We start from the raw sequence: 22,239 nt of genomic DNA, 5'->3' as shown, positions 1-22,239 counted from the left end.
TTTAGTTTTATCTACTATATTCTCTTGTACATACACAGTTTTGTTATGTATCCTATTACACAGGTTCATTTGTAGAAAGAAAAATCAGTCATTTACTTTACAATAATTTTGTGTGCAATGACAATCTACTACACTACTGATATCTATAGAAACGCTTTAGATGTAGACTTTTTAACATAATCCTCCCGTCTGTTAGTTATCAGCTCCTTTCCTCAGTCACCTCTATCAGTATATGTCCACTGATATCTCTACTTAAGAACATCTGCATCTCACTGATTTTCACATGTACTTGTGCTATAAACAGAGATTGCCAATAATCTATAGTGATAGTTAATATATGGTACCGTGTAGGTGACATAATGCCCAGATCTTTTTGTCTGTAGTCCAAAATGAAAGTTAATTTGAATATTTATAATTTCAGGATTGTCCTGAGACCTGCATAACTTCCATTCCATAAGGAAAGCATTTCAATATTATAAATGACCATATTAAAAAAAAAAAAGAAATTGTTATTTTGTAGCTTATATTTTTATCTGAGGCTATAGTTTTACATTTTGTAAGTAGTCACTATTTGGAAACAAACAATTCTATTCTGGTAAAAGACCACTCAATTCATCAGGAATACTTAGCTCTATAATTAACCATCCAACCCTTACCAAACTCTAAAACAACTCTTGACATGGCCAAAACTTTAATAACAATCATCAATCTGTGTAAGGACGATAACTTGAACTCTGTCTTGTTGAACCTTAATAGTGAACTGTCCTTTATTAACCATTGAACACAATGAGCTCAAGTATCTTGTCAAATGACACAAGTCCTCAAAAAAAAAAAGCTGTGAAGAAGAAAATAATAGTAACTACTATGTTCTAAGCTCCTGATAACAGTTCCCAAATGTGGAATTCATTTAATTGTTGAATAATTATATAATTATAAGAAAGGCTGGCAGAAGGCGAGGTCTGCATTTGGTGAAATCGGGAAGGGAGTGAGGATATGCCATAGTGTGATCAACGTGGGTAGTGACAAAGTCCATGTATGTTCCTCTGCACAGCCTACCATGGATATTGTTAGTGCAAGTGTGGTCTGTTGATACTCAGTTACAGCAGTTCCATGCAGACAGTAGAGCAGCATTTGTTGTACTCTTTATCCTGACCTGTGTCATCTGCACAGACTAATGATGGTGGATGGTGGTTTAATGGTGTGAGATTTTTATTATCATATTTCATTTCAGACTTCAGGCCGCTTAGTTTCCCTTAATGGACCTTAATCATTTTGAAATGGATATTTTCAGCAGGAAATTGCACTATATTACAAAGCATGCATTAACATTCTATCAGCATACGTCAATGGCCGGAACAGCAACAGATTTCAACCCAGTAGAATACCATTAGCATAAGGTTGCAACTTATACTAGTGTGCACAGAAGTTGCATGCATGTAGTTTCAAGAGTGAATTTACAGATCCTACAAACTGCTGATGGGATAGGCTTTATGGGATGTGCTCAACACAGCCAGTGAGAACATACAAAGTTTAGTATTTGCTAAAAAGGAAGTCGCAGTATAAACTTCCAAATATGAATGTCTTTTAAATGTATTTATTGTATTAATTTTATTTGAACAATATAATGCTTTATCTATATATTGTTTTAAACTGTTAAGTTTGAAATGTCCTTTTATGGAGTCAGATTTTCAAGTGTGCTTTTCAACTGTTTTTAAGACTTAGAAAATCATTTTGGGTCAAATTGCAATTAGGACAAATTTGGGCTAGTCAGGTGATCGGCCGGATTTCTGAAGTTCAAGTCAAATGTACCTGAATCACAGACCAATAGAATCGAGCAACAGGGTCGTTATTCTGAATTTTGTCCGTGGCACCAAAAAAAGAGACAATTCCACTTTGATAAAGAAATAAAAAAAATAATATGTAATTGTGATTACAAAGACAACCAAATAGAAAACAAAAATCAGATATTGTGCCATAGAGTGACATTGCCTTTAAATTTTATCCACTGTTAAAATGTAAAGAATGTTTTTCTGTTTTTTCTTGTCAGAGTCTGATAAACTGTGTTCTCTTTTTGTCAGAACAGTGCTGACACCCGTGAGAACTTTGTAGAAGCAACATCCATTCACCAACACTTACCACTATCCTTAAATGTATGAAGTAATAAGACAGGGGCTTTGACTGATTGGGGGGGGGGGGGGGGAACTTTTGGTGAATTTCAGTAAAATGTTAGTAAAGAATTGTCGGAGCATCTAATGTACAGTCAAATATAACCTTCCTTTGAAAAAAGGGATTGTATATTTTTTTGCAATGTAGTTTCAGCACATTTATGCCATCAAAAGTTGATTATTAAATATTCATATTTGGTATGGTATGAAGTAATACCTCGTAAGTAAAAAAAAATGAATTCTAATGACATGGCAGTAATGGAAAGTAACTCAATCTGGAAAAAGTGGAGGTTTACATTTTGTTAAAGATAGAGATAAATATTTCCAGAACAAAATTGCTTTAACTCAAATAGACATACAGGTATATATATATTATATGGTTTAAATATTACACAGGAAACAATAATAATAAAACAACAAATATGTTCTACATAAAAACTACAGAGCATAGCAGTATGAGCAAAATAAAAATATGACACATACTGTAATGAACAGCAATCACATTATAGTAAATGTTTAAAAAAAAAAACAGAGCAAAATAGATACAGAAATAAGAAAGTACATTATCTAAATCTTTTGGTTTTATAATCTTAAGTGCGTGGAGCCAAATTGCTTCAATTTTTATTACGAAGTCTAGGACAACAGTACTAGGGTGCCTTTATACTGTGGTGTTTTTATACTATGGTACTTTTACACTGTTATTCCTTTAAACTGTGATGTCTTTAAACTGTGTTGCATTATGCAGCTGCGCCTTATGCTGTAATATCTTTAAACTGTGATGTCTTTAAACTGTGCTGCATTATGCAGCTGAGCCTTATGCTGTAATATCTTTAAACTGTGATGTCTTTAAACTGTGCTGCATTATGCAGCTGAGCCTTATGCTGTAATATCTTTAAACTGTGATGTCTTTAAACTGTGTTGCATTATGCAGCTGCGCCTTATGCTGTAATATCTTTAAACTGTGATGTCTTTAAACTGTGCTGCATTATGCAGCTGAGCCTTATGCTGTAATATCTTTAAACTGTGATGTCTTTTAACTGCGCTGCATTATGCAGCTGTGCATTATGCTGTAATATCTTTAAACTGTGATGTCTTTAAACTGTGTTGCATTATGCAGCTGTGCCTTATGCTGTAATATCTTTAAACTGTGGTACATTAAGCAGTTGTGCTCTTATACTGTGATGCATTTAATATGTGAGGCATTTAAACAGTGATGCATTTAAACTGATGCATTTAAGCTGTGATGTCTTTAAACTGTGGGACATTATGCAGCTGTTCCTTATGCTGTAATATAAAACACAAAACGTGTCCAATACACCCCAAAGTGACAGTATATGGAAAAAAAACTACTTAACTTAGTAGTACAGCTTCCCTGATGGTGACCTCACACAGATATAAATGTACACAGAAAAAGGAATACAGCTGGATATCTAAAACATAAAATAACAAATAATAGTGCACTGTTGGAGGAGGTTTTCAGTGCCCCCACTTTATATGGAACTCACAGACTCCGGATGAAAAGAATGTATTAAGGTTGCCTCCCCCCCCCAGGGGATGTCTGGTTTCTCAGTCGGAATAGTGCTTTTGGATCCAAATTAGGAATCAGGTAGGCAGGTAAAAAATTATTTATTACAAATAAATTGAATAAAATAGATATTTTATAATTGGTGGCATATCATAAAATAAAAGAATCCTAAAGGATTTGGTGGTATTTTAGTCTTGTACTGTAAAAATGTTTCCCTGTCACTTGTGTGAATTCTCTGTATTTCCTCATTCAAGTAAATATTCTTAAATTTAGTGGTCTTTTTTATCAAGTCTGGATTCAAAAAGTATTTTATAAGACTCTTTACAGGTCGTCCTAGTGAATTAACTATAAGGTCAGAATCCTTTAGTGATAGCAAAGTAAAAGCTATTAAAGTCCAACAAACTATTTTGGACTGAGAACAATACAACAATGGTAAGAAAGGGAAAAGCCTTTCACAGTGTTGCAGTGGTTGTGGGATACTTAAGGCATAACCCAGAAATAAACATAGAAAGAAGGACTGGAAGGGGTAAGTTAAATAAACAAACCTACTAGCAGACCTAGTATCCTTGAGAAAATGTTCTATCCTTGATAGGTTAAAATGCCTTAATTAATTGAGAGCAAAAAAAAAAATTATAATTTTATCAATCCCTAATGAGGCAAAAAACAGAATAGTAAAATATAAATAAACTAGTGTTCAAAAAACTAATAGATGGAAGAGAGGAAAGAATAATCAGTGGTCCAAAGAGGACCAACCATTGTAGCAATTTGATCCAAGTGGTTACAGACTAAGTCTGCCATTTTATGTAATGTTGCAAATCGTTACAACAAAGTTGCATGTCTGTGTCTGACATTAAGAAAGGGTATATTAATTAATGCTTGACTGTGGGGCAAATAGAGGATATGTATTCCTGACCCTATAGGGTTAAAACCACCATCTAGCCCCCTGGGCCCCTCATGCCTTTGTTGTTCAATATTGCTGAACAACATAACAAATTAAATATCATTACAAATAGAGTTCACCAGCAAAAAAGGCATATAAGGACTCTTCAGGGTCACACCAGATGCCAGAGACATCATCCATGTAACACCACCAGATATGTACATATCTCTTGAACTAATCGTTGATTTAGATTTAGATATGTCTTAAATGGAGCACATGTGACATGGTAGGGATCATTCTAGGTTAACTGCACAAGCAGGGCACAAGCAGTGTGTTTGTCGTTGTTGTAAATATACGTTTGTTGATTAGTAATATTATTAAAGTGCTAGAATATATACCCACTTCTGTGTGCAGGAGCAAACTATAACTTTATTTATACAATCCTAGCCAAACCTCCCCTGCATGAGACTTACACAGTCTCTCTAAACATTTCTTGTGAAGAGATATCTAATGCTTAAACTTCCTTAATTGCACAGCCTGTATTAGAATTTCTTATTTCCTACTCTTTTAGTAGCATGCTATATCCTGCAGAAAACCTCATGCATGTGATTAAAGTTCGGCTAACAGAGCAGGAGATAAAAAATGTCTAAAGTAAGTTAAGATCTGATTGAAAACAGGCTGCATGATCTGATTTTTAAACAGGCTGCATGATTATTAACCAGGGAGGTGTGGCAAGGGCTACATGGACAGAAACAGCAGTGATTTAAAAGCTCCAGAGTCATGATCTATACACTAAAACTGCTTCATTAAGCCAACGCTGTTTTTGGTGCTTATAGTATCCTTTTAAGCATATCTAAAAGAGAAAGATAAAAAACATACAACAAGCAAGATATCTTTAATTTATGGTTCTGGCCCATCCTGTATTTCTATTTATATAAGTAAATATTGGTTTAGTATGTTAAATGTCAAATGAACTGCATACAGATAATTTAGAAAGCCTTGTCAGATTATTTGAATCTCTGTCTCCTTTCTTTAAATATTAGATCCAATACTAACCAAACATCAACATCTCATTTTTCTTCTTTGAAGATTCTTTCATTAGGTTTTTTTCTTCCTTTTTTATATATATTTCTTTAAACATCATTTTGTCTGACACAAAAGGAACAGAATTAAAGAACAAAGAAAAAAAGCCACAATAAAGGAGACAGTCGAGGACATACCTGGGGGTGAATCAGCAAACATTTCATCACTTTGTATTCAAGACTCAACAGACCACCAGTCTGAAACCTGTGCGGCAAAGGACAAACAAATTATTTAAAATTGGAAAACTGGAATAATTTTGTGGTAAATGTTTACATATCTCTAACATATTCCACAATGCTGTACGCAATAATGGGGAAAATATTTACGCCTCAAGATTTACTGTGAAGACAGAAACGGTGTAAAGCACATATATAAATAAATAAAAATAATAATAATTTGTTAAATCTTAAGAACATTATTTTGCTTGGTGATTTCCATTTCTTTGCTATAGAGGAGAATGATCAAACATGACTCTAATAACAAAACGCCATGAGTAGATTACTTTTTGGCATTATAACACAAGATTTTTTAGAAATAGTGCCCATTTATTTTTATTTTCCTACCAAAGCATTCAACTGTACTGCTTATTAGGAGTGAACACGTACCACGAAATGGAATAGCCATAACTGCCTATATTGCCTATTCTGTGGATTATGGTTATGGCAGGTGCAAATAGAATACAACCTCAAAGAAAAAGGCTATTGCATTAATTTATTTTATTTTTTTAAGTGACCTCATTGGATCAGCATTTTTACGATTTTATTTAAAGACACACTATAGGCACAAAGACCACTTCAGTTCTTTGAAGCTGTTTGGGTGCAGTGCCCATACTGCACGTAGTGTTGCAATGTAAAACATTGTAGTTTCAGAGAAACTGCAATGTTTACATTGCAGCACTAAGTCTGCCCACAGTGACTGTCTCCCAGACAGCCACCGGAGACTCTTCCTAGATCGAAACTGACCTTTGGTCCAAAATCTGACGCTGGACGTCCTCACGCTCTCTGCATTCAATGGTTTTCTATGGGGAGGTCTAATGCGTGCAGTGCATCTGCCACGCATGCGCATTAGTGCCCGCTCGTCAGGGGACATCAGAGGGAGCAGAGTGTTGTCCGAATGCCGAGGTACATTGGCGATGGCGATAATGCAGCACCTGTCTCTCGTTCAAGGCTGGCAAATGATGCTGCAAGGGGTGGAAATACATTGAGCATCAAACTTAATTATCTCAGTATGTTGAACATTTCTTACTAAAATGCTGCAAATGCAAGCACCACGACCACTTCAAATCACTAAAGTGTTCATGGAGCTTGGAGTAACTCCGTTAAATTTCATAAAACAAATAATTATATTTTGTCCTCAGGTGGGGGTTCCCTTAGCTTGTAAATATTTTATTTCATTATTTATACCCTAAGTGTATCACTGTTCAAGGTTAGCTGCCATTTGAGGCAAACCTCATTGTGCCCTTAACATGAACAGATGATGTTGTGAAACTGTCCACAAATAAAAAATAGCAGAAAATAAATGAAGTTCAACCAATATTAAACAAGGATGTATTTTATTAATGCAGATTAAAATTCTTATCATGAAACATATGTTACCTTAATTCCTTAATAAACAGAATGTGTTTTTTCAATAAACCTAAAGTAAATGGCCTTTTCTGCAACAATTTCTGTAACCTTTTCTATACAATGCAGAATACGTGTTTCATGGAATAGAGGATGCATTAAAATTCCGTAGCAGATTACTTATTCCCTGTGCCATTTTTATACATTTTTTTTTCGTTACCATAATTTTAGAAAGTACACCTACTGGTTATTGGGTCATGCACACTCTTCCTTTCACTGCATTCTTGTCAAATATTTTTTTATTAAAAGGTTTTCATTTTTAACAATAATAATCATTGTAATACAATGAAATACATGGAATAAAGAAAAACATATAAATCAAACAAAAAGAAACAGGAAGACGAAATTTCCATCCATTATAAAATTGATAACATATGCTTTATGAAAAACACTACATAGTGTCAAATAAGGTGTAGAAGCACTTTACACATACTGGTGATAAATAGTGTACAAACAGTTGCGTATACAAACAGAACAAGAGAAAAAGGAGAGGCACTTTCATGCATTCTATATAGTTCATATAGTTCATATAATAAACCATGAACACTCTCAGACTGACCGCTTCAGTGTTTTTTTTGGCATTTCATTAAAATGTCATGTGGAGACAATCCGTCGAAAATCATGAAGCACAACACCCATCCGACTCAATCCAGACCAGCATCTCCAAGCTGGTGACTCCCGGAGTCGGCACATGCCGTTCTTTGCCAATTTGCCAAAAAATACCGTGGCCTACCACCTCCCTGCACGCCTGGAAGATCTATTTGGGTGCATCCCTCCACAGAGAGACTGGATTGAAGACTGGAGCACAGAGAACATCCTACCAGCCAAGCAGCCCTCAAACATGGGGAGACGCTCGCAGAAACCCCTGCAAGGTACACCAAGCGAAACCCCAAACATCGCGGCAATGCTACAGCGCCAGGCCCTACCTAAAATGGCGGCCCCAGAGCATCAGGAGGCCCCCGCTGATCTCTCACCTGACCACCCCCAAGCCCACACACGGCCACATACACCAGAGACAACGGCGGCAGGCCCCCCTGATCTCTGAGCCCTGGCCACCAAGCAGGACATTAAAAACTACCTCACTGAACTGCGTCAGACGCTAGCTACAGACATAGCAACCATCCAGGTTGACCTGCAAGAGGTTACAGACAGGGTGAGAGCCACTGAAGAGGATATCCTAGAGGTGAGGCAGGAAATGTCTAATATAAAGGACTATGTCAAAAATTCCCAAAAAACACAACAAGCCTTTTCTGCACACCTAGCCACACTGGAAGACCGCTCCAGACGTAATAACCTGAAGATAAGAGGGGTACCTGAGTCTATTACCAGGGCAGAAATGCCCCACTACATGAGACATCTAACGGCCTCACTAATGCCACCAACACAAGCCAAAAAGCTTTGATGGCATGTTCTGCCTGCCAAAATCACCAAGGGCCCCACTGAATGCCATGAGTGACATCATAGTACGCTGTGCCCTAGCCCAAGATAAACAGGCAATCCTTTCAGCTCTGCGAAACAAAACACCTTACACATTTGAGGGAACCGAACTGTCCTTCTACCAGGACCTATCAAGGCCCACCCTGCAATGGCGCAAAACACTCCACCAGGCTACGAGTCAACTACGAACCGCAGGAATACAATACCAATGGACTAACCAAAGAACCCTCACTGTGTTCCACAACGGGACTGACCACAAAATTACCTCGGCTGAGGAAGCGCCTGCACTGCTGCGAGCACTGGGACTACCTGCCTCTGGCGGAGAGCCAAGAGACCGGAGGAGAACGCATACCTGGGACCCAGCCACAGTAGTAGCCTTCACACTTCGGGATCACATGACCACAGACACTGAGACATGACTGTACGCAGTCCCAATGAACCCAGTGAACGACAAGCAGCACTGGGCAGCGATCACTATACACCGTTTTAACCTTGTTTCGGGGTTCTTTTTTTTTCAGGTTTCTTATAGTTCTCTTTGTCTTCTGTTGCATATCTGACTAGCCACAGCTACCACAACTCCCCCCCCTCCCCCGCAGCCACGTTGGTTAGGGGCACTAATAGCTAGAGCCGGACCTAACTCCTTCAGTAGCAACACTACTTTTCCTTATAATCTACACCTGACAACCCAGGCTGCACCAAAACTGAGGCACCCTCAGACTTCCACGTGCAAAGGCCCCAGCTCTCACCTGGCTACACAATCACTGCTAGCAGCCAACAAACAGCTTAATAGAGAGGGAGGGGTACTGGGGGACACTGGATACACCAGAGCAATAGACTGACGTTCCCTCTCACACACAGCATTGCCCTCTAGCTACTATATGTGTTTTAATCTCATGATTTATGCTTATGTTCAGGTGTCTCCTACTCCACCTGATCCCACTAGCCCTCAGCGCCCAGTTACTAAAATGTCTGGTGGCCCCCTTTCCTTAAGCTATGTCTAATACCCTTGTATAACTAGCATGTGCAGTCTTAGTATACAAGGTGAATGTTTATGCAGCAGCTTTACTAACTACTCGCACCAGGTCATCGCTTGTAGACTACTTACTCTATACACCAAAAGGTTAATTCATACTAAATGGCTAACTAGCCTCATATCGACTAACTGGCAGCCATAGTCTACATGGGAAGAGCCTCACACTCTAATTAGACTAACTTTGATACAGCGAGTACATACACTCAAGTAGACTACTACACTAGGCTTAACCAGCATGTTTTAAAGCTCTCTAGGTCCACATATAGTTAGGGCGCAGCAGCTTAACATGTTACTACATACTCAGCAATTAAATAGTCTAACCGGAATAGCCTGCGCTAAGAATTAGCATCTGGTCACAACACTAATCGTACTGTAATAATTTTACATTCTAGTTAAGTAAATGAGAACCTACACGGTTGAAATAACAATCTAACTAACTTCAAAATGTGCCTGACTAACACATGGATTGCAAATGTTTACCAATTTACCGTGTAGTCGCCGTTGTGGCGCACCAAGGATATATGTTACTTTTGTGCACAACAAAAATAAAGAATTATAAAAAAATAAAAAAAATGTCATGTGGATATTATTTATCTTTTTTGATTTCTTTAAAGTAAAAGAGGCAGTCTCTATTTACATAATATCTTTAGAATACGGCACAATTCACACAATTTTTTATTTATCTTGCCATTTAATAGGCTATTTATTACTCCCATAATAGTAATCTTCATAGTGTCTGTGCCCCATATAAAAAGTGAGTGCTAGTGATCTACTTTGTATGCGCTAATCAAATGTATCTCTGACAGTTTTGTATATTGTTGGTGTTGTGAGGTTTTGGACGCGAGGCTCGATTATTATTTTATATTGTTACAAAATCAAAGATGCTATGTTTTTATGACAACCCCTGCTTACCTTAACCATCCACTTAACTATAGTCCCTTAACATACCACTGCTTAATATAAGTATTTAAATAATTAGTGATGGAAAACGTTTAAAGGGACACTATTCACACCTAGATTGCTTCTGGTTCCAGTGTCCCAGTTCTACTTAGTTCTGCAATGGTAATCGTAGTTTTTTAAGAAACTGCAATAATTACCTTGCAGGACTAAGACTGCCTCTAGTGGCTGTTAATCAGATGCATGTTAGATGACTTTTGGTCACCTAAGTGATACTGGACATCCACACACTCTGCATGAGGACATCCATCATCAGATACTTTCCTGTAGAAAAACATTGCAGCAATGATTTCCTACGGGGAGGACCTAATGCGCTTGTGGCGCTCACCGCGCATGAGCATTAGCACCACCCCATTGGGTGACATCAGAGGAGGCGGGATGCCGTCCTAGCACGAGGGGCATTTACGTTAGAATCCGGTAAGTTCAGTAAGGGGAGGGGCCGCGAGGGAGGGGGCGGTGCAGAGTGCAGCATAGTGCTAGGAACAAAGCTTTGTATACCTAGCACTATAGTTTTCTTTCACGCTGATAAGAACTGAATCAAATAATAGCACTAATTTACAAAAACAAAATCTAGAAAAAAAAACTAACTGCAAAATAATTAAATGGATTCCTGTGGGTCACAAATACTGTATGGATGATCCAAAGAATACCAAAACCCCAATAAATATATACAGACCATTGCTATTTTTATTTGAAAATCATTCTGATGAGCTTTACTTAATATACAATATAATCTAATCAGGTCCAGATTGGCCTTCGGGCACACCGGGCAAATGCACAGTGGGCCGTGATGGCCATTGGCCAAGGCCGGCAGGGGAGGTCACAGGACCCGCGCTACCTGAGTGCCGGCCCTGCTACCTGAGCGCTTATTACACAATACCACAACACAATCAGCTCACTCTACACAAACGCAATTCCACAAGCAGGCTCCAAATACATGCACAATACTTTTTCCTGGTATCCCATTTATAGAGACATCAGAGGCAAGTTGCAACAAACACAGCGAAAGCATGCTATTAAATGTGCTTGCACTCTGCAGAACCTTTTACAGGACCTTTTTTCTCATGCTAAGGCTCTTCAGTTCAATGCTCTTCTGTCCTGAAAGAGCATTGAACCAACATGCTCATTTTGAGAGGGGGCGTGCTTGTCATTGGTGATGACAAAACACACCCTCTCTGCCTCGCCCCCTTCTTAGTGGGCCGCAGTGATTAAAAAATACCCAGGCCAAATTTTTTTCCCAGTCCGGCCCTGAATATAATAGAATATAGAATGGAAAGAAAGATATGTTTCAAATTTACAAAACAAAAGTCTGATGCCTCAGGCATAGACTGTCTATCACCTGTTTAAATTATGACTTTAAAATCACAAATTAATGTATATATTAGTCAGAAAATTCCTGTTCAGAAAAGGAAAGCCTATACACTAAACAAGTTATAATAGAAACTATAGCAGACTTTAATTCACAGAAAGATAATCTGAATATTTAGGGCATTATGTGTTTACATTTTCTTCTTTTTTTATTATTTATTTTAATATTCAATTGATGTAATGTTGTTTTATGCATATACATAGGATATCTGAAGAAAGTTTTATCTGTCTTTTCAAAAATGATATATAATATGCAGAGCTTAAAGGCTTAAAGGCACATTCCGGGCACCAGTACAACTTTACCTCATTTGACTGGTTTTGACCAAATCAATATTCTGTTGGGGCTTTTTTTTTGCATGCTCAATCCTTCTAGTTTTTGCACAAAAAAAGTCTGGCAATATTGCTGTACAATACACATGCCTCCTTAGTCACATCCACTGCCAGAAAGACTTCCTTATCAAAAGTATATACCCAGGTAAGCCCTTAGAGCACTAAGTCAATAGCTTTTAATTCATTAACTTGACTGCAGACAGTCAGAGAAACAACAAACAGGTCCCTACTAGAACCCCACTATAGTTCTCCCTGAGTGGCCTCTCTTACAAACAGGTCCCAACCAGAACCCTACTATATGTCTCCCTGTGTGTACTCTCCTATAAACAGGTCTCTACTAGAACCCTACTATATGTCTCCCTGGGTATCCTCTCCTACAAACAGGTCCCTACTAGAACCCCACTATAGTTCTCCCTGAAAGTCCTCTCTTACAAACAGGTCCCAACCAGAACCCTACTCTATGTCTCCCTGTGTGTACTCTCCTATAAACAGGTCTCTACTAGAACCCTACTATATGTCTCCCTGGGTATCCTCTCCTACAAACAGGTCTCTACTAGAACCCCACTCTATGTCTCCCTGTGTGTCCTCTCCTACAAACAGGTCCCTAGGAGACCCTGCTATATATCTCCCTGGGTGTCCTCTCCTATAAACAGGTCCCTACTAAACCCTACTATATGTCTCCCTGTGCGTCCGCTCCTGCAAACAGATCCCCACTTGAACCCTATTATATGTCTCCCTGGGTGTCCTCTCCAACAAAAAGGTCACTACTAGAACCCTACTATATGTCTTCCTGAGTGTCCTCTCTTACAAATAGGTCGCCACTAGAACTCTACTATATGTCTCCCTGGGTGTCCTCTCCTTCTAATACAGGTCGCTTTGTAGTTCAGTTCACTCAGTGCTGTAAGTGGCTGAGCTGCATGTATACATTTGAAAAATAAGTATTTTTTTTTCTGAAGAGAGAGGGTTTGCCTAAGGAAGCAGGCTTATGGAGGCTTAAGTATTCTGTAATTATTTATATTTTTGTGCCAAAATATAAAGAATTGCACATGCAAAAGAAAATTAACTTATGAGGCCAAAACCTCATATGCATTTAAGTTGGACTGGTGCTCTGTGTCGCTTTAAATTATAATATGAAATTGTAAAGTCATAGAATACTCACCAGGGGTGAATTTTTGCTTGAGCTTTGAGCTACATTTTCACTCACTAATGGCTAGTGGTGAATGGATAGTCTGGATATTCTTTAAATGCACTGTGTATTTAAAGAGAACGAGTTAAATTATTGTGGAACAAACAAAGAACTTTGTTACAAAACACAGAGTTTCATTAAAAGGCTCATTTTTAAAGGGTTTAAACTATGGGAATGTAATAGATACTTCATATGAACAATTAATCATTGAGGATATTTTAGTAATTTGGTTTTACTAAAAGAGACACTGTGGGCCGGTAACCATTTCATCTAATTAAATTGGTTATAATGCCCAGAGTCCCCTGGCACTGCCCCTCCATTCGGTATTAAGCAATTTTCAAGCAGTTTACCTCTGAATTAAGAATCCCTGGTCATGCAGAGCCCGGCTCCCACTACAGGTATGATTTAAACAGAATTTTCACACTTCCGCAACAAACATGAAAATAATTTATCTGACTGAGGGACATTGTGTATCCTTTAGCTGAGTCTCAGATATGTCAGAATCAAATTTCTCATGTAAATTCAATATTAAAGAGAAAGGTATGACATTACCATAGTGTACAACACTGACAGTGTGATTTAATCACTTAAACTAGAGGGGTTTTAACCAATCAATTTCAGCCAATAAAATGTTGGAAGAGATTATAAAACTGTAAAATGTTTTGTCCGGTTTGTTGTGTTATTACCTCATTTACAAATTTTGCTAAATATATGCTTGCTCTCACAGTTTTGAATAGTCAATGTCTCTGTTAATTAGTGATTCTGTTTATTTCTGGATTAGGATTTCCTTCCACTATCATTACTGGTTTCCATTAAAGGAACAGCCTTAAAAAACAAAAAATAGCTGAGGAAACAGAGATCCATTGATGGCAGTAAACTCCATAGTATGAACACTGCTTCAATACACCTGCAACTGCCCCTAATCATGACTCTCATGACAGTGTTTAAAGGACCACTATAGGCACCCAGACCACTTCAGCTTAATGAAGTGGTCTGGGTGACAGATCCATCTAGGTTTAACCCTACCTGCTGTAAACATAGCAGTTTCAGAGAAACTGCTAGGTTTACATATGGGTTAATCCAGCCTCTAGTGGCTGTCTAATTGACAGCCGCCAGAGGTGCTTCCGCGCTTCTCTCTGTGATTTTCACAGTGAGAAGACGCCAGTGTCCATAGGAAAGCATTGAGAATGCTGTCCTATGGACTGACTGAATGCGCACGCGGCTCTTGCTGAGCATGCGCATTCAGCCGATGACGTCGGAAGGAGGAGGAGAGTCCCCAGCGCTGAGGGAGAAAGGTAAGGGATTAACCCCTTCCTCCCCGGAGAGCCCGGCGGGAGTGGGGCCATGAGGGTGGGGGGGACCTATTAACACTATAGTGCCAGGAAAACGAGTTTGTTTTCCTGGCACTATAGTGGTCCTTTATGGCATTAAGACAAGGAGAAAAAAAACAAAAAAAAACAATTGCTTGGAAGCAATATGGTCCAATTGAAATATCACATTATCCTATGTTGTGAAAAGTTGAACTAATTTGCAAAGTACGCCCAGCAGGTGAGTGATCATGGGGATCCCTTACCATGTTAAAACAGATAGTAAAGGAAGAGCAACTAAACCCTAAACCAGTGGTACCCAAAAGGTAGATCCCCAGATGTTGTAGAACTACAACTCCCATGATACATTGCATGCTTTTAGAATGTCTTTAGAATTATTTAGCATCATGGAAGCTGAGGTTTTAAAACATTTGGGGATCTGCCTTTCGGGCACCCCTGCACTAAACTATGGAAATTATGTTACCTTCTTGTAGTTTATTTTCCCCCAAAGAATTGACTGGAAAGTTTTATCGATTGCATTTGCTGACTACTTAACAGTGACACTTTAAAAAGATTTAAAAATTATAAGGTTTATAATCAATCACAGGTTTTTATGCAATAACAACATAAAGAAATTGTTGGGTTTAAAAAGAAATATTAAATAACAATATAGAACCAATGGTTAATTTAATTATGAGACATTCAGGTTTACGCTACACTAAGCAGACAAGTTAGAATATACAAAGATAAGTAAATTATGCATCTAAAATTGGTAAATTGAGGTATCATGCGTACACTTTTTCCAGCTAATGATCCCCATGACAAAATTCTATAATTGTATATTGTGTTGAGGGAACATCCCTTTAGTGATAATATAGCTGGAAGGCTGAAACAATAAATTTAAAGAGACAGAATATCAACTATCAGACTTTGTAACTGTCAAACATCTGAGTGATTAGCAATAGAAACATCTTTTAACATCTCAAGCATCAAGCCAGAGGCAATAAAAGCTTTAGCAGTAGACTTAATATCAACATGACTCTGTGAACTTTATTTTAAAATATCAAAGAATCTCGTTTTTTGATGGGAAAAAAATTACACTACAGTACAAAAAAAAGGGTAATAGTTGTTTCTAACAGGCTGCTCTGTTTGGGCTATAAAAGGCTCAAATTTTTGTAGAGAAAGGCAAAGGATAGTTTATCATTGTTAAATGTGAAGCAATTTGTGGACGATCTTTATTTGAAATGTTTTGCAATAAATACACAACAACAATAAGTAAGTAAACAGTGATTTGGACATGTTCATGTTGAAAAAATAGTCCATAGTCATTATTGTCTCACATTGAACTGAAACTTCTATCTATGCAATCAAGAAAATAGGTGTTACTAGGAAAGTGGACAGAAAGCTACAAAAGATGAGAGAAACAAAGTGGGGGAATTGAAGAAAAAGTAGTAGAGAGATTAGGCAACAGTGGTGACACTAGACATTCTATCTCATAGTGCTGAAAGATGTATATGGTAATAACATCTAGTCCAATCTGCAGAAATAGGTCTTCATCACAAATGAGTGCAGTGAAGAAGTCTAAGCAAGTTATTGTTCAAACCTCTTAAAATACTGTTAATTCATCCAAACCTTGTACTAACCAACCTTGAAATGTTGAGATTGAGTTATGAAAGTCTTGGCAGTATTTTACAGAGGCTTAGACAGCATCTTCTTGAACTTAGATTAGTAGGTGCACAAAGAATATATTTGTTGGCCTGGATATTAGCACCTCAATACTTGTTTAAATAGAACATTCTCTGCCACAGAAGTCACTGCGCCATACGCTGAGGGACGTCTTTCTGCATGGGCACACTGGGCAGCTGCCACAAGCATTGGGGTCCCCACCGCGATACCCATGTGCCTGGCTGACAGAGGGGATACTTTGATCTCCCCTGCTGGCCCACAGAGAGCCGGCCCTGTTTTCTTCCTGTGGGCCCTCTCGGGTCGGTGGGGAGATCAAAGATCTCCCTCACTGGCCCAAAGGTCCTTTTTTAGAGAAGAGAGAGGGCCAGTGGTCCCAAAGGACCTGGGAGGAAGGTCGTTTCTCGCGCAAGTAGGCCATGGTAACACTCCACACAGCATTCTGCACGCGGGAGGAAAAAAGACAGCCTGCAGCCAGAGGAGCTGCATGCTGTACAGAACTCACCATCACCGGACCAAAAGTGCTGGTGGTGTGTCCCCCTCCTTTCCTAAAGGTAAGAAGAAGGGGGGGACATAAAGAATTTATTATCAATAATTATTTTTTTAAATTAATTTAAAAAAACAACAACAAAAATCCATTTGCTCCATGCTCCCCTCACACTCTGAAACCCATGCACACACACTCACAAACACACACACACACCCCCCCTTATACACAGCATCCCTCACACACACACACACACAGCATCCCTCACACACACACACACACACACACACACACACAGCTTCCCTCACACACACACACAGCACCCTTCAAACACAGCACCCCTCACAAACACACTGTACCCCTCAAAAACACACTGCACCCATCACACACAAAAACATACACCACAACCCTCACTGCAGTCTGGTTTGAATTCAGCCCTCTGGGTGTATTTAGCAGTCTCTGTGAGTGTATTCACAAGTGTGTGTGTGTGTGTATTCAGCAGTCTGTGTGTGTGTACTCAGCAGTCTGTCTGTGTGTACCCGGCAGTCTGTCTGTTTGTGTATTCAGCAGTCTGTGTGCGTGTATTCAGCAGTCGGTGTGTGCATGTATTCAGCAGTCGGTGTGTGCATGTATTCAGCAGTCGGTGTGTGCATGTATTCAGCAGTCGGTGTGTGCATGTATTCAGCAGTCGGTGTATGTAAGTATTGCATTTGTTGAAGGTACCAATAAATATAAGCTTAATTTTCTTGATAATTTACATTTTTATACCTGTGAGTTTTTGTGTAGGCAAGGCCCCAGTGCACTGCTTTGCCCTGGGACCCATAATGCTGTTAAGATGCACTGCATACGCTGTCTTCCAAATAAGGTCTATTAATCTAACCACCTGGCCCTTGCATTTCCATCATTTGTATGAATAATCAGTAGCAATGTTCTGCCCAGTGCATCTACCCTTCACCACATAAATGTAAGTTGTGAAGGTGGAGCATTAAGTAAAAGTATTTAATACAAATGTCATACTTCGTAGTTCAGCCTGTTCGCAGGAATTTATCTGAATTATTAAAGAAAGACTTGTACCAAAAGTGCTTTTAAAATACTCAAAGTTAAATGGTGCATTTTATATCCGTGCTGCTTGCTAATATTTCCTTTTAGCCAGGGCAATGTATGTGCAATTGAGCTATATGGAGGACCTGAGAATAAACTTGTTTCTCTTTGCATTAAACAGTTTAACTTGGATTATTTTTATTTCTCTGTTTTTGTCACATCTTTCACATAAAAACATTATACCCTGGGGGCGGGGCCTGACACTCAACATGGCTGGACATGTTTTTCTGTAGCTCCGGCTCGTTAAGCAACAAATTGAGGCTAAATCGCCTAACAGCGACACAGAAAAACTCTTGATCCCGCTGCAGATCGATACTGATACTCCCTGTAAGGTCTTACGCCTGTGCGGTGACGGTCTGACCGGCACATACCTTGACTCACATCTGCGGCCAAGCATGCCCGTGACTGGGGAAATGGCCGATCTCCTGAACCGGTGAGCACACATGGTCATCCCAGTCCTGGTCCTCACTGGAGTTCTGACTTGCTCAAGACCACAAGGGCAGACAAACCTGCGAAGATAAATATTGGCCGCATGTGAGCCAAGATGGCCGACGGAGCTAAACATATAATCACCAAACTGTTCCTTTCTAAGGTCTAGAGGGATAATCATGTGGCTCAAGCTATGGCGCAAAGATAGTCTTAACTTTGGCACACACTGGGCCTTCGAGCAGAGATGCCTATAACACGGACCCCAGCTCAGCCCAGTACACTGACAAACAGCGGAGTCACTGGGTCTGCAATGAGAAACCGTGTTCAGGTGCTGCATTGGAAAAGGTGTAAGAGAAAGCTGTGAAGAGCAGGCACTCACCACAAGCCCAGTTCCATCGACGCTTACTACAATCCTGGGCCTCACATTCCACAAACCGACATTCCAGTGGGTGGTGCTCACATGCTCAGAAGAATGCACATCACACTGAGGAGCCTAACGGTAGATCATGAGCTTTGATCCGGGAAGTCACGATCGACAGGATCAGTGAGACCATTGCGCTGGACTGTGTAGATGTCTGAGGCTGGTGGGAGCTAGACTGTAGGACAAGGCTGATACTTCACTCAAGGGTCATATTTGGGGGTCAGATGGGCATATGCTAAGTACCCATATTCTTTGCTTAACTCCTCAACTTGTAATTGCTCACCCTGAGTTATACCACCCCTAGACCTGCTTATTCTGCCACTCTGCACTTGACACGTTGTCTGGCTAATTGGTCACCTAACGCAGTCCTTACTAGGCACCCAGTGGCACTAATTACGTATTCTAATCTTGTCCCCTTCTTGTTTCATTATAAACCTTAAGTAATTGCATTATTCTGTATCCTGCATTGCAAGTAACTTCTTAATATTCTTCTGCTTAATCATAATTACAAAAAATAAAATGTGCAATGTTTTTTTTCCATACCACACAATTGTTATACCTTATTTGATGATCAGTTTGCATCAGATGTTGTGGTAGTGCAAACCTGTTTGTCTATCATATGTACGAATAAAATAAAGAAAAACATTTTTTTTTTAAACATTATACCCTTACCTTTTAACCTACTCCCTTCAGAATGTAAGTTCATTTGCGCAGGGCCCTCAGCTCCTTCTGTTCAGTCCACCTTTTGAATGGCGCTGAAGAATTGTGTCATCATAATAATGACAAAATAATATTTTTGCTCTTATGCAAATGTTTTCATCATGCCTGAAATATTACATGATAATGGATACTATTAAATCCCTAATGTTTCTGCAAGACATGTGAGAATAAAACACAATGTCACTGTGTGAAATGTTACATGATTTTAATTTCAATGTTTCTTTAAACTGCAAATGATGCATAACATTGTGGTTTTATCTCATATTTATGTTTTAGCTATTTCATTCTATGTTTCATATATAACTATTATACTTTATTTTCTTACATAATATATTTGCAACAAAAAATGTACGTATAAATCACAGACGTATCCAGAAATTATGTTATGTTGTTGAAAAACCTAAAAATAAAAAAACAAAACAAAAATGTAACACTATTTTATATCTTTTAGTATGTAATCTTCAAAAAAAAATTGTTTTCATTTTTCTAAAACATTTTATAAAATAGAACATGAAAAAAATTGTCATAAAATTGGACAAGAAAATCAATTAAATTAATTCAAGACTCAAACACAAACACAATGGGTTTTCCAGAAAATATAAATCCATTTAGCCATACAACTCCATGCATATGTATCTGCGTTAGACTACATCTTATTTTTACGGCTCACAAAATCTATAAAAATGTCTAATATACGTATCTCGAGCAGCAGGTCAGTAGCTATCTTTCAAATGCAAAGATTGCCTTTGTCTCACACTTAGGAATCTAGGCACTTTGTGACAAGTAACAGCACTCTACAGCTATATTTACATCCTAATGTTATCATACTGTGATTTTGCCACCATAACATGCAGCTCCTTAATACAGTGCAAAGTGACACTTCTATTTTTGATCTAACTCGCTGAAACATACTCAATTTAACCATTAGAGGTGGCGTTTCATTTGCCATATATGATCCTGTGAAATATACCTAAACAATGCCGAGTTGACTTTTTTTATTCTTTAAGGTGACAATCTAAGCACCATAACCACTGCAGCTTACTGTAGCTATGGTTGAAGGTAGACGGTTTCGGTTTCAAACATATTGTGATTTGACTGAATTTTGCATATCGGTGGGTCACCTGAATTCCATAACTCAGAAGCACCCCGTGGACGTATCACAAAACAAATTAAACAGACAATGGGTTCATTTGATTTTTGGTTTGGATTTCTATCCCAATCATAAACTATTATATAATCTGAATATAAACTTTTTTACGGATTTTTTTTTTCTCTATTGGTTACTTCTTCTCACTTGATCTGTGAACTAAATGGTATGAATTTTTATATCATGTATGTATTTTGTAGCACACTGATTAACCCATTTTTATGCCCTTTTGGTTTGTCTGAAACATTAAAGGAAATTAGTCTAAGCTAAAAGACAAATTTCAAAATACCTGAACAAAACATTTTTCAGCTGAATTGATTCATCTGTGGCATATTTTTCCACTGCACACAAGTCTACTGAAAGGTATATCTTAATGCAATTCCTGCAGCTTTTGGCAAAGCTGAGTCTCACTGCTGCCACCAAGATCAAAGAGGCGATTTATACATTGTCCTGGTGACATTACAAGTTTCTGTATTGATTAAAATGTGCACTTATCTAAATATCACTTCCAAGATGGCCTCCCATAGTGGATGCAGGAACTGTATACAGCTATTCCATGTTCAAATTATACTCGTATCCCAGAATGCTTAGTATTTGCTTACACGTATAGCATGACTGCTGACCCAGACCAAACCCCAACCACCCGTTGCCCAATAAATACACAACAAACTTTAGTATGGGTAAGGGCAACGGCCACAGCTTTATTAATGATTATTGCCAGCGTCCACAACCTGTCAGCTGTTGGGGGATTACCAACAGACAGCTCTATCAAATGAAGCCACAAGTCCGGAACAGCCTGCCCCCGCCATCAACTCACTTTGTGGGTGGAATGGCTTCACATGCATTAGTCAGTAGTGCCATGTTTAGAAAGAAAGAGGTTGGCTAAAGACAGAGAATACTAAATTAACCCCTTAAGGACACATGACATGTGTGACATGTCATGATTCCCTTTTATTCCAGAAGTTTGGTCCTTAAGGGGTTAATCAGGCCAAACAGGATACGAACAGGGGTTTCTGGCCATGGAGGTATGAAGATGAAGAAGGGGCAGAAATGTAGATGAATAAAGAAAAAATTCCAGGGCTGTAGGTTAGTGGCACATAAAAGAAAGGAGGAGGAGTGCAAGGAAACATGATGGGGCCAGGGAATCATGCATCTAGACAGTCATAATTCACACAGGCAGGGCCACAGATTTCACAAAACTATAGATGCACAGAGCAAGAGGTGGCCTGGTGTTACTCACAATATAAATATTATCCTAGTTAAGACAATAGAAAATGATCGGCTTGGTAAAGGGAAGGCAAAAAAGAACAGCAAGTTCACAGTAAATAGCATGGCAGTCAGTAGTAGGAGGGTCACTA

The sequence above is a fragment of the Pelobates fuscus genome, chromosome 5, assembly GCF_036172605.1.
Source record: "Pelobates fuscus isolate aPelFus1 chromosome 5, aPelFus1.pri, whole genome shotgun sequence".
Taxonomy (NCBI): domain Eukaryota; kingdom Metazoa; phylum Chordata; class Amphibia; order Anura; family Pelobatidae; genus Pelobates; species Pelobates fuscus.
This window is presented reverse-complemented; position numbering follows the sequence as displayed.